The following is a 10,204-nucleotide window of genomic DNA, read 5'->3' on the forward strand; positions in this document are numbered from 1 at the left end:
ATTCAACCATGGGGCTTCACTCCAATAACTTCATCCTCATCTCTACCCAAAGGCCCCATCTATAAACACTACATCTGAACTAAGTTTACACCCTCTTTCCATCTCACTATGGGGATTAATTGAGTGAGGGGACATACTTCAAGCCATATTCAAACATTAGTAATGTCCTAATTCTTGGAACCCATGATTACAATCCAGAACCCATTATTATATTACATGGCAAAAGAACTTTGCAGATGGAATTAATGTTTCATAATTTTAATTTTAGATAATCCAGATGGATCCCATCTAATCACAAGAACTTAAAAGCAGAGAACAGTCTCTGGATACAGCAGAAAAGTTCAGTGTCAGGAGAAATTAGATATTCCAAATATGAGAAGGATACCACACAGTTACTGGGTCTGATACACAATGTCCTATAGGAAAGGACCAGAGAGAATCCTCTAATAGGTTAAGAGTATCCCCTAGACACTCTGACAGCCAGCAAGGAAACAGGATTCTCAGTTGTACCAACTCAAGACACTGGATTCTTCCAACAACCAGAGAAAACAGCTGAGCCAATCCAGATATTGTTTTAAGCTGCTAAGTGTGTGGCAATCTATGATCATTTGTTATGCCAGCAACAGCAAACTAATAAAGACCATAAAGATATGAGAGGAATATGGTAGGAGCTGAGGTGAGAGAGGTAGGAGCATGAGTTGGAAAAAGAGAGAAAATGAGGAAGCAGCTACCATAGGGTCTTGTAGACCATGTAAAGCCTTTGTCTTTACAATGGGTGAAAATGGGGAGTCAACGGGGCTTTGGAGCAGAGGCAAGACAGGATCAGACTTATAGAAGAATAGTTATGAACTACCCTGTATAGAATCCAGCTAAACAGATGCTGGATATAGGTCAAGCAATAGCTAGAGAAACCATAATGAAGATGGGAATGATCAGCTTCAGATTACATTAGGTTGCACTGTATAAGATTGCTATTAAAGAGAGTCAAAAGAGTTGAAAACCAAAAGACTAGTCAAGAGATTTGTTCATGGATGGTTTATGGGGTGGTGGGGAAAGAGAGGAGTCACTATTGACTCAAATCTCTAGCCTAAGCCATAGGTAAGAGTCATACTGAGAAGGCAAATAGTGAAGGAGGAGCAAGTTTAGTGGAAGTTGTGGGACAGGGACAAACATGGACTCATCTGGGAACATATAAATATGAAATACCTATCATACAGCCAATAGGAGATGTTCACTAAACTGCTAGGTGCAGTGTGGAGTTCAGAGGATTGTCTGAAGCTGAAACTATTCATGCAGGAGTGCTTTCTCATAGACGGTTTTCAAAGCCATGAGGTAGCATGTGTGGTGGCATACACCTATAATCCCAGCTACTCGGGAAGCTAAGGCAGAAGGATAGCAAGTTTGAGGCCAGCCTGCACACCTTAGCTAGACCCTAGCTCAAAATAAAAAATAAAAAGGCCTGGGGTATAATTCTGTGGTAGAGTTGCCCCTGGGTTCAATCTCTAGTACACCACCCTCCACACATAAAACAAAGCCATGAAATGATTGATTCAAACGTGGAAGAAATGAATATAAAGAGAGAAGATTGGTAACTCTTGGTTTACCTCTTTTTGGAAGTCTTTCCTAGACGATAATTTATTTCTGACTTGTAAATACAAATATATGGAGAATCCCACAAACCAAAACATTTTTAAAACATTTAGCTATGTATCTACTGCCTTAAAAGCAATAAAACTGAATAAAAACCATACCATTACTGACAACAATATAAAGAGTCATCACTTCATTTTAGTTCTTCCAAATTAAACAGATTATATAGTTGAAAAAGCTCAATGAAATTAGCAGAAGCTCCACACTCATATTAAACGACAAATGACTCGTATTCCCAAATTGCTGTCACTCTAAGATGATTTGTCTTAGAATTGTGATCCTTTTTATATAACATTTATGCTGAACATCTGGTAAGAAATATTATTCTTTCATTAAAGTTCCCTAGCACCATGAGGATTCAGTGCAGTTAAAAACAAAAGCAAAACAAAATAGCAAATTACCAACCCAACAACTTTGTTCCATTTTCTTCCAAACATGATGTCACCATCGTGTTTCAGTTGTGGCTAAGGATATAGGTCATAGTTAGTAACTTTTCTCCTGAAAAAAAGAAAAAAAAATAAAGATTTTTGAGCACTTCAGATTAATATATATATATATATATATATATATATATATAAACACTGGAGGCGGGGAGGAGCTCTCTGTTATAAATTCTCTGCCTTTTAATTATCCCCAGGAATAAAGTGTCTCTAACACACACACACACACACACACACACACACACACAGACACAGACACACACACTTTTTTAAAAAGTTAATAAAAACCTTTCTGCAAGGAAAAGAAAAACCTGACCTACCTCAATCATCTTCTAAATCACTCCTATAAGCACCATTATAAAATATTTTGCCAACCATATCACAAACAATTATTAATGTACTAAGTTCAGTCCATGTTTTAAACTACAACTAACTAGATCAGGGTGTGGTAGGATGATGCTCTTTAGAGTGTCATCTTATTGGATCATCTGCTGACAAAGCAGATTTTTAAAGCTTACCCATAATCACTCTAATTAGACCATCAAGTGTCAGGACTTGCTGTGTAAATTTGATTAATTCTAGCCATCTCTGTGGTGCAAATGATGTTGCCTGCATTAAAGGAATGACTCTGCCTTGGAAGCGATTTTCTTACGTTTATGGCCTCTCCTGGCCTCTCCGCCTCTACCTGTTGCATTGAAAAAGTTGTGAGGAAGGTTTGCAAGGATGCCCTCATAAGTCTATAAAACTTCCTTTCAGTTGGGAGCCCAGTCATATCCACTTACTTACACACTGTTGCTTTTATATCTTTATGTGGTCCATAATTTGTAATAATCTTTAAGACAGATTGTTCCTATGTGTCTTAATCCATTTGTACTGCTTCGACACAATAACAAAAACTGGGTAATTTATAAATAACAGAAATTTATTTCTTACAATTCTGGAGGCTGTGAAGTTCAAGATTAAGGCCAGCGGGATTGTGTCTAGTGAAGGTTGTTCTCTTCCTCCAAGCTGGCACTTTACTGCAGCATCCTCTGGAGGGGAAAAATGTTGTACTCACACTTAGAGGAAAATAAAAGGACAAAGGAGACAAACTCCCTCTGTCAAGGCCTTTTTTAATACTAATGCCATTCACAAAGGAGGAGCTCTCCTGTCCTAATGACCTCTAAAGGGCCCACCTCTTAATACTATCACATCAGCAACACTTGAATTTTGGAGGGGACACATTCAAATCATAGCACCATGTATCTATCTTCAAATAGATACCAACATATCTGCTTTTGATCATAATGGATGCGCTGTCCTTAATGCTTTAACACCAATAATTGATATGGTTGTTTGATATAGTTATATAGAAGATAGTCTGAAAACAGGCGTCCAATCCTCCCTCTCCCATTCCCCACCTATCCTTACTACCACATGACTGACTGAAAAGAGCAAAGAAAAATAAAATGAGGGAATTTCTTTTTTTTTTTTTTCTGCTACCTCTTTTTATTTTGAGACAGGGTCTCATTAAGTTGTTTAGGCTGGCCTTGAACTTGTAAATCCTCCTGCCTCAGCCTCCCAAGTCACTGGAATTACAGATGTGTGCTACCATGCTAGGTAGAGTTTATTTTCTTAATGAAAACATGACTTTAAGGAAATACTATGGAATAAATGTTGTGGTGATAGTTGATTCTATGTGTAAACTTGCAAAGCTATAGTGCCCAGTTGTTTGATCAAATACTAGTCTAATGTGTTGGTGTGAAAGATATTTTTGTAGATGTGATTAACATTTATCATCAGTTGACTTTAAGTAAAGAATATTGCCCTCAATGATGTGACTGGACCTCTATCAGTTAAAAGCCTTAAAAGCAGAGAAGATGGAATTCTACCTCAAGACCATAACATAGATATCCTACCTATAGATTTCTGGCTCGGACTATAATTTCAACTCTTGTTTGAGTTTTCAGCCTGCTGTCCTTATGGATTTTAGATTTACCAACTCCCCCCATCACACACGCCAGTTACTTAAAATAAATCCCTCCCGTCTCTCTGTGTGGATATGGGGAGGGGAGAGAGAAAGAAAGGAAGGAAGGAAGAGAGGGAAGGAGGGAGAATACTGTCAAAGGAATCCAACAACTCTGGTATCTCTCCCTGCCAAGCAGTGAAATTTTACATCAGGGGCTTCCAATATAAAGCTCTAACTAAGTCTAGAGTGTCTAGCACATGTAAGTTTTATCTTAACCTAGTTCATACAAAAACTTAACTTTACAAATAAAGAACTGAGAAATTTGCTCCAACTATTCTTTTCTGAAAAAGAGAGGCCATGTTCAGGGTCTGGTTGGGGCAAAAAGGAGAATTTCAAAGTGAATGTAACCCCCAAATAGAAGGTTGGTACGTCCAGTTTGCATCACTTCATTCATAAAGAGTTTGTTCTGTGACTTTCAGAAATTAGCTTTCTGAAATAATGTAATAGAGAAAGTAATGAAGATTACACATTTTCTTTATGCTTATCATTGCCAGCTTATGGATATTTAAGAAGTTAAAAAAATAGAAGTAGTTTAATTCAGGTAAATGGCTAAGTTCTGGAAAGTTTTCAAGAAATTTTGCTACCATTTGGAGGTTGAATATATATCTCAAACGTTCTTGTGTTAAAGGCTTGGTCTTGGTGGCATTATTGGAAAGTGGTAGAACCTTTAGGAGGTGGGATCTAGAAGAAAGTCTTTAGTTCATTGGGGGCATGCCCTTGAAGCGGATTGTGGGATCTTGATCTCTTCTTTCTCTTTTGCTTCCTAGCCATGAAGTAAGCAGCACCTCATGGTAGACCCTGCTCTACCACCTGTTCCTTACCACTGCCATCTAGCACATCTAACAGAAGACTAAAGTAATGGGTACACCTGATCTTGGACTGAAATCTTCAAATCTGTTAGCCAAAATAATCCTTTTCTCTTTATAAGTTAATTATTTCAGATATTTCATTATAGTGAGGGATAGCTGACTGTTTTAGTCAGCTTTTTTGCTGCTGTGAGAGGAATTGGTACTGAGAAGTGGGGTCATTGCTAAGCCTAAGCTGACCATGTGATTCAGAAGATTTTTCAGCGTTTTGGAATTGTTGGGAAGAATTTTGAGATACTTTAGATTGTTATACACAGAGCTTAACAGCCGATTCTGGTGGGAGCTCGATGGACAGTGAAGACAGGACTCAAGAGGGTTCAGAAAAGGAGGAAACTATTGGAATTTGGAGTACAGGCCATTTGTTACGTTCTGGCTGAGAAGTTGTTTGCATTTTGCCAGTGTCCTGAGACTTTCTGTGAAGCTGATATTAAAAGCAATGGACTTCTTAATCTGGCAGAAGAAATGTCTAGCCATCATAGCATTCAGGAGGTTGCATAGATATTGGCTGGTGGCTTTTGGCCAAATTTATTGTGATATTCAAGAGCAGAAAGCAGAGCAGAACTATTTGAAAAAAATGAAAACTTGAAAGGCTGGAATAAAACTGGGCTAAGGAAGTTGTAGTTAAAGACATTACTGCCACTAAAGAAATGCTAAAGATTTTACCCAGAGACAATAAAAAAGATGGCTTGAGGGCATCTCAGGAGCTGGTAAGACCACACCCATCTCAAGCTCAAGGGAGTAAAGATGAAAATTCTCTTGAGAAGAGACCAGTGGGATACCCTTCTTGTCCAAAGGGGCCTAGGGAGTTTTTTCAATATGCTCAGCCACCCAAACACTCAGAGGCTGCTTCAGCAAGGGTCCCTGGAGGCTGGGCTACTGCTTGAGATGGCAGCCCATCTTGGCATCAACCACGTGATGCTGGTTCTGCAGGAATGCAGGATGCTGGAGTTAGAGGTTCATGGAGCTTTCCACCAAGACTTCAAAGGAAGACCTGGGAGGCCAGGCAAAGTGCATCAGGTTAGGAGTCCTTACAGGCACCCCCTGTGAAGCCAAAAATGTGGAGATGTGAGAAGGAAGTCAAAGCAGCAGTGGAGACCCCCAAGATTAAGAAATGCCAGTAACATGGCACATAGTCCCACGAAAGCTGCAGGAATCGAGCTGAGACAAGCCAACAGAAATACCACTTGGATGTTGATGGCCACAGCCCAGTCGGGATGCTGGCATGGCATTTTGCCAGAAGGGAGTGGTTGAGAGGTGAAGCCAACGAGCCATTGAGATGATGATGGTTATGTTAAGCTGTGTATTCAATTGTATATAGACCTTTACTGTCCAGCAATAGGGTGGCTTTTGCTGCCTCAGGCGTGCCCGCTACTTTGGAGTTCCCATGGAGTCCGAGAGTTGGGGCTGAGCAGGGTGGAGAGCTGAGAGAGTTCCGGGGAGTGTGCGTGGAATGCTGGGGGAGTTCGGGCAATAAAGTTTCCTGTTTGAACATACAAGTGCTTTGTGGCGGCTCGGTGATTTGTGCCCAGCCAGACTGCAGCACTTGGACTACAACCAACAAGGCTACAGGGGTGGAGCTACAAATGCCCTTTGAGAGAATGTTAAGATGTCAGCGCCCAGATTCTGGATGTGGAGCTACAGGACTTGTTTGCCCAGTTGGATTTTGGTCTTGCTTTAGTCCTATCCCTTCTCTCTATGCCCCTAATTTTGTGAATGGAAACATTTACTCTGTACCATTATATATATATTTTAAAAAGACCTTTTTTTTCTTTTAGTTGTAGATGGACACAATATCTGCCGCAGTCTGGCTAGGCACAAATTACGATCCACTGAAGCAGGAACAAACTTTATTTCTGAACTCCACCATCACACTCCACACACGCTCCCGGGAACTCCCCCGAACGAATGCCACGTGGCTCCTCCAGGAACCAGCAACCGGAAATATCCCCCCTCCGGCACTTCCCCAACCAATGGGAACTCTCTGGGAATCCCTGCGAGAGCTCAAGCGGAACTCAACAGGAACTCCGCCAGAACTCCAAAGTCATCATCTTAATGGCTTGCTAGTGTCACCTCTCAACCACTACTTCTGGCAAAAATGCCATGCGTCATCCCGACTCGGCTGTGGCCCTCAACAAATATCTGTGTTTTATTTATTTTTGTATGTGGTGCTGAGGATCGAACCTAGTGCCTCATGCATGGGAGGCAGGCGCTCATCCATTGAGCCCCAGCCCCAGCCCCATTCTGTACCATTATATATTGAATACTTGTAAGTTGCTTTTACTTTTATAGGAGCTCACAATATGAGATTACCTTGAGCTTCAGAGAAGACTTTGGACTTGAACTTTGAACAATCTCCAAACTGTTGACTATGGGTACTCTTAGAAATGGAAAAACTGTAGTTTGAATTGTGATGTGGTTGTGAGCTCTTGGGGGCCAGAGGCGGAATGTTATGGTTTGGATGTGAGGTATCCCCCAAAAACTCACATGTGAGACAATGCAAGAAGGTTCAGAGGAGAAACAATTGAGTTGTATGAGTCTTAACCCAATCAGTGATTTAATTCCCTGATAGGGATTAACAATGGTAACTGAAATGGTAGGATATGGCTGGAGGAGGTGGAATTTGAGGCGTGGCTTTGGGTATATATTTATAACAGGCAAATGGAGTCTCTCTTTCTCTGCTTCCTTATCTCATGTGAGCTGTTTCCCTCTACCACACAGTCCACCATGATGTTCAGCCTCACTTCAAGCCCCAAGGAATGGAGCTGGCCTTCTATGGACTAAGACCTCTGCTGAAACTGTGGACCCTCAAATAAACTCTTCCTCCTCTACAATTGTGCTGGTCAGGTCCTTTAGTCACAGCAATGAAAAAGCTTACTAAAACAGCTGACTGATGCAAAATATATTGAAGTGTTTTTAGAATTAAAAGTCTTAGATTCCACTTGCTTGACTTCCAATGACCCCCAATGGCTATACCTTTTCCCCTGATGTTACATACAGTAACAGAACCTTCTATGTCCATTATAAAAGTGACCAGTGGGATACCCTTCTTGTCCAAAGGGGCCTAGGGAGTTTTTTCAATATGCTCAGCCACCCAAACACTCAGAGGCTGCTTCAGCAAGGGTCCCTGGAGGCTGGGCTACTGCTTGAGATGGCAACCCATCTTGGCATCAACCATGTGATGCTGGTTCTGCAGGAATGCAGGATGCTGGAGTTAGAGTGGTTTTTTTTTGTTTTTTTTGGGGGGGCTTGGTCTTTAAAGTGACAGTTTTGTATTCAGATTCTGCGTATTGAGAATATGATACTTGAGACTTTTTATTTGCAATGCTGAACTTCTCTGAGTTCAAAGGAACAACAGATTTTAAAGTTATACAGTTATTTACTGAAAATAAAATTTTGAAAGTTATTTACAGATGTTGTTGATTATGACTCTGTTCTCTGCAAAACAATCACAGGATGTATGTGATGATAAAGCCTCAGCTCTATCATGGTGGCTCATTTGCAAAAGAAACCACATAGACAGAAGCAAACTATACCTATTAACATAAAACAGTAGTGAACACTTAAAGTTAGCTATTAAAGAGAAACATACCAAAATGTAATTAATTATATTAGCTATTTCTGTCTTAGTCCAGGTTTCTATAACAGAAAACCACAGACTGAGTGGTTTAAAAAATAGAAATGTCTTTCTCACCAGGCATATTTGCACATGCCTGTAATCCTAGCAGCTCAGGAGACTGAGGCAGGAGGATCATAAATTAAAAGCCAGCCTCAGTAAGCAACTCAGTAAGACCCTGTCTCTAAATAAAATAAAAAATAGGGCTGGGGATGGCTCAGTGGTTCAGTGTCCCTGAGTTCAATCTCTGGCATCCCCACCAAAAAAAAAAAAAAAAAAATTTATTTTCTTTCTCACAATTCTGGAGACTGACTTGGAAGTTCAAGATCAAGGTGCCAACAGTTCCCAGTATCTGGTACAGGTATGCTTCCTGGTTTGGAGTCTGCTTCTTGGGTCCTCTGGCAAAGAGCAGAGAAACTGATCATCTCTCTTGTGTATCTTCTTATAACGGCACTAATTCTATTCATGAGGCTCTACTTTCCTGATCTAATCATTTCCCAAAGACCCCCATCTATATTGAGGATTTTAGTTTTCATGAATTTAGAAGGGACACAAATATTACACCATAGCAGCTCCTCCCTTTCATTCCCTGAAGTAGAGAGTTTGTCTTGCTAGATTTTTATGCTTTTGGCTGAGGAGAAAGATCTGAAGCACACAGATAGGATCAAAGAAGAATTGGGGAAATTCTAAAAGACAGCTACTATTTGGGAGACAAGTGGATGAGAGTGAAAAGAAAGTGTTTGGTATATAATGTTTAGTATGTACCATTATCTGTTTCACAGTGTTCAGCTATGAAAATGTTTTAGAAGTTATTTTGAAGTGAAGCCCAGTAGCACACACCTGTGATCCCAGCTATTAGAGAGGCGGAGACCAATCTGGGCATTTTAAAACCCTAGGTTCAATTCCCAGTACCAGTCAGAGAAAAAAATGAAAATCTGTATCAGTAAAATAACCTCAATCTGATGAACATGAATTTAAAATGAAAACACCCTCACATCTTCTAGAATAGTCCAAGATATAATTTTAAATTGAGAAGTAGGTAACCCTAGCTCTAGAACACTATAAATTTTTTTAAACGAATGAAGTTATTGTACTGATTTGGGGGTTGTGTATTTATTATTGGTTAAAAAAAAGCTTGAATTGCTAATAAACTATAATCACCAACATCAGCATAAAAATTTTTAAATATTCATAAAACTGGACTAAACACATGCTCCCAAGCCTAGTGGGCAGTAAAAAACCTGGTCAATATATAATTTTAACAATCAGTTCTTGAGTAACATACGTTTATAGCCCTCTTTCAATTTTTTTAAAAGTACTTTTCTGACCCTATTGATATAAAGTGCTTTCACAAAACTAATACCTCGGTGTGATGCCAATTCAACATGAAAAGATGGGGAGATATTCTATCCTTTCTTCACAAAGTTAATGCTCCTTTTTTCCATATTTCCTTTTGTTCAAAAATTAAGCTTTGTTATGTGGCAAGTCCTTGAGTAGAAATGTTTCAGAAATAGAAAGCCTGGACTCAAGGCTTCATTCAGCCAACATCCTTGGAACCTCTATTTTGGACAAAACGCTGATCAGGGCAAGATAGGGACACAATTGTCAACAGGAGGCAGTCCCTGGG

The sequence above is a fragment of the Marmota monax genome, unplaced genomic scaffold (assembly GCF_021218885.2).
Source record: "Marmota monax isolate L192 unplaced genomic scaffold, Marmota_monax_Labrador192_F-V1.1 WCK01_AAM20220418_F8-fsc00016, whole genome shotgun sequence".
Lineage (NCBI taxonomy): Eukaryota > Metazoa > Chordata > Mammalia > Rodentia > Sciuridae > Marmota > Marmota monax.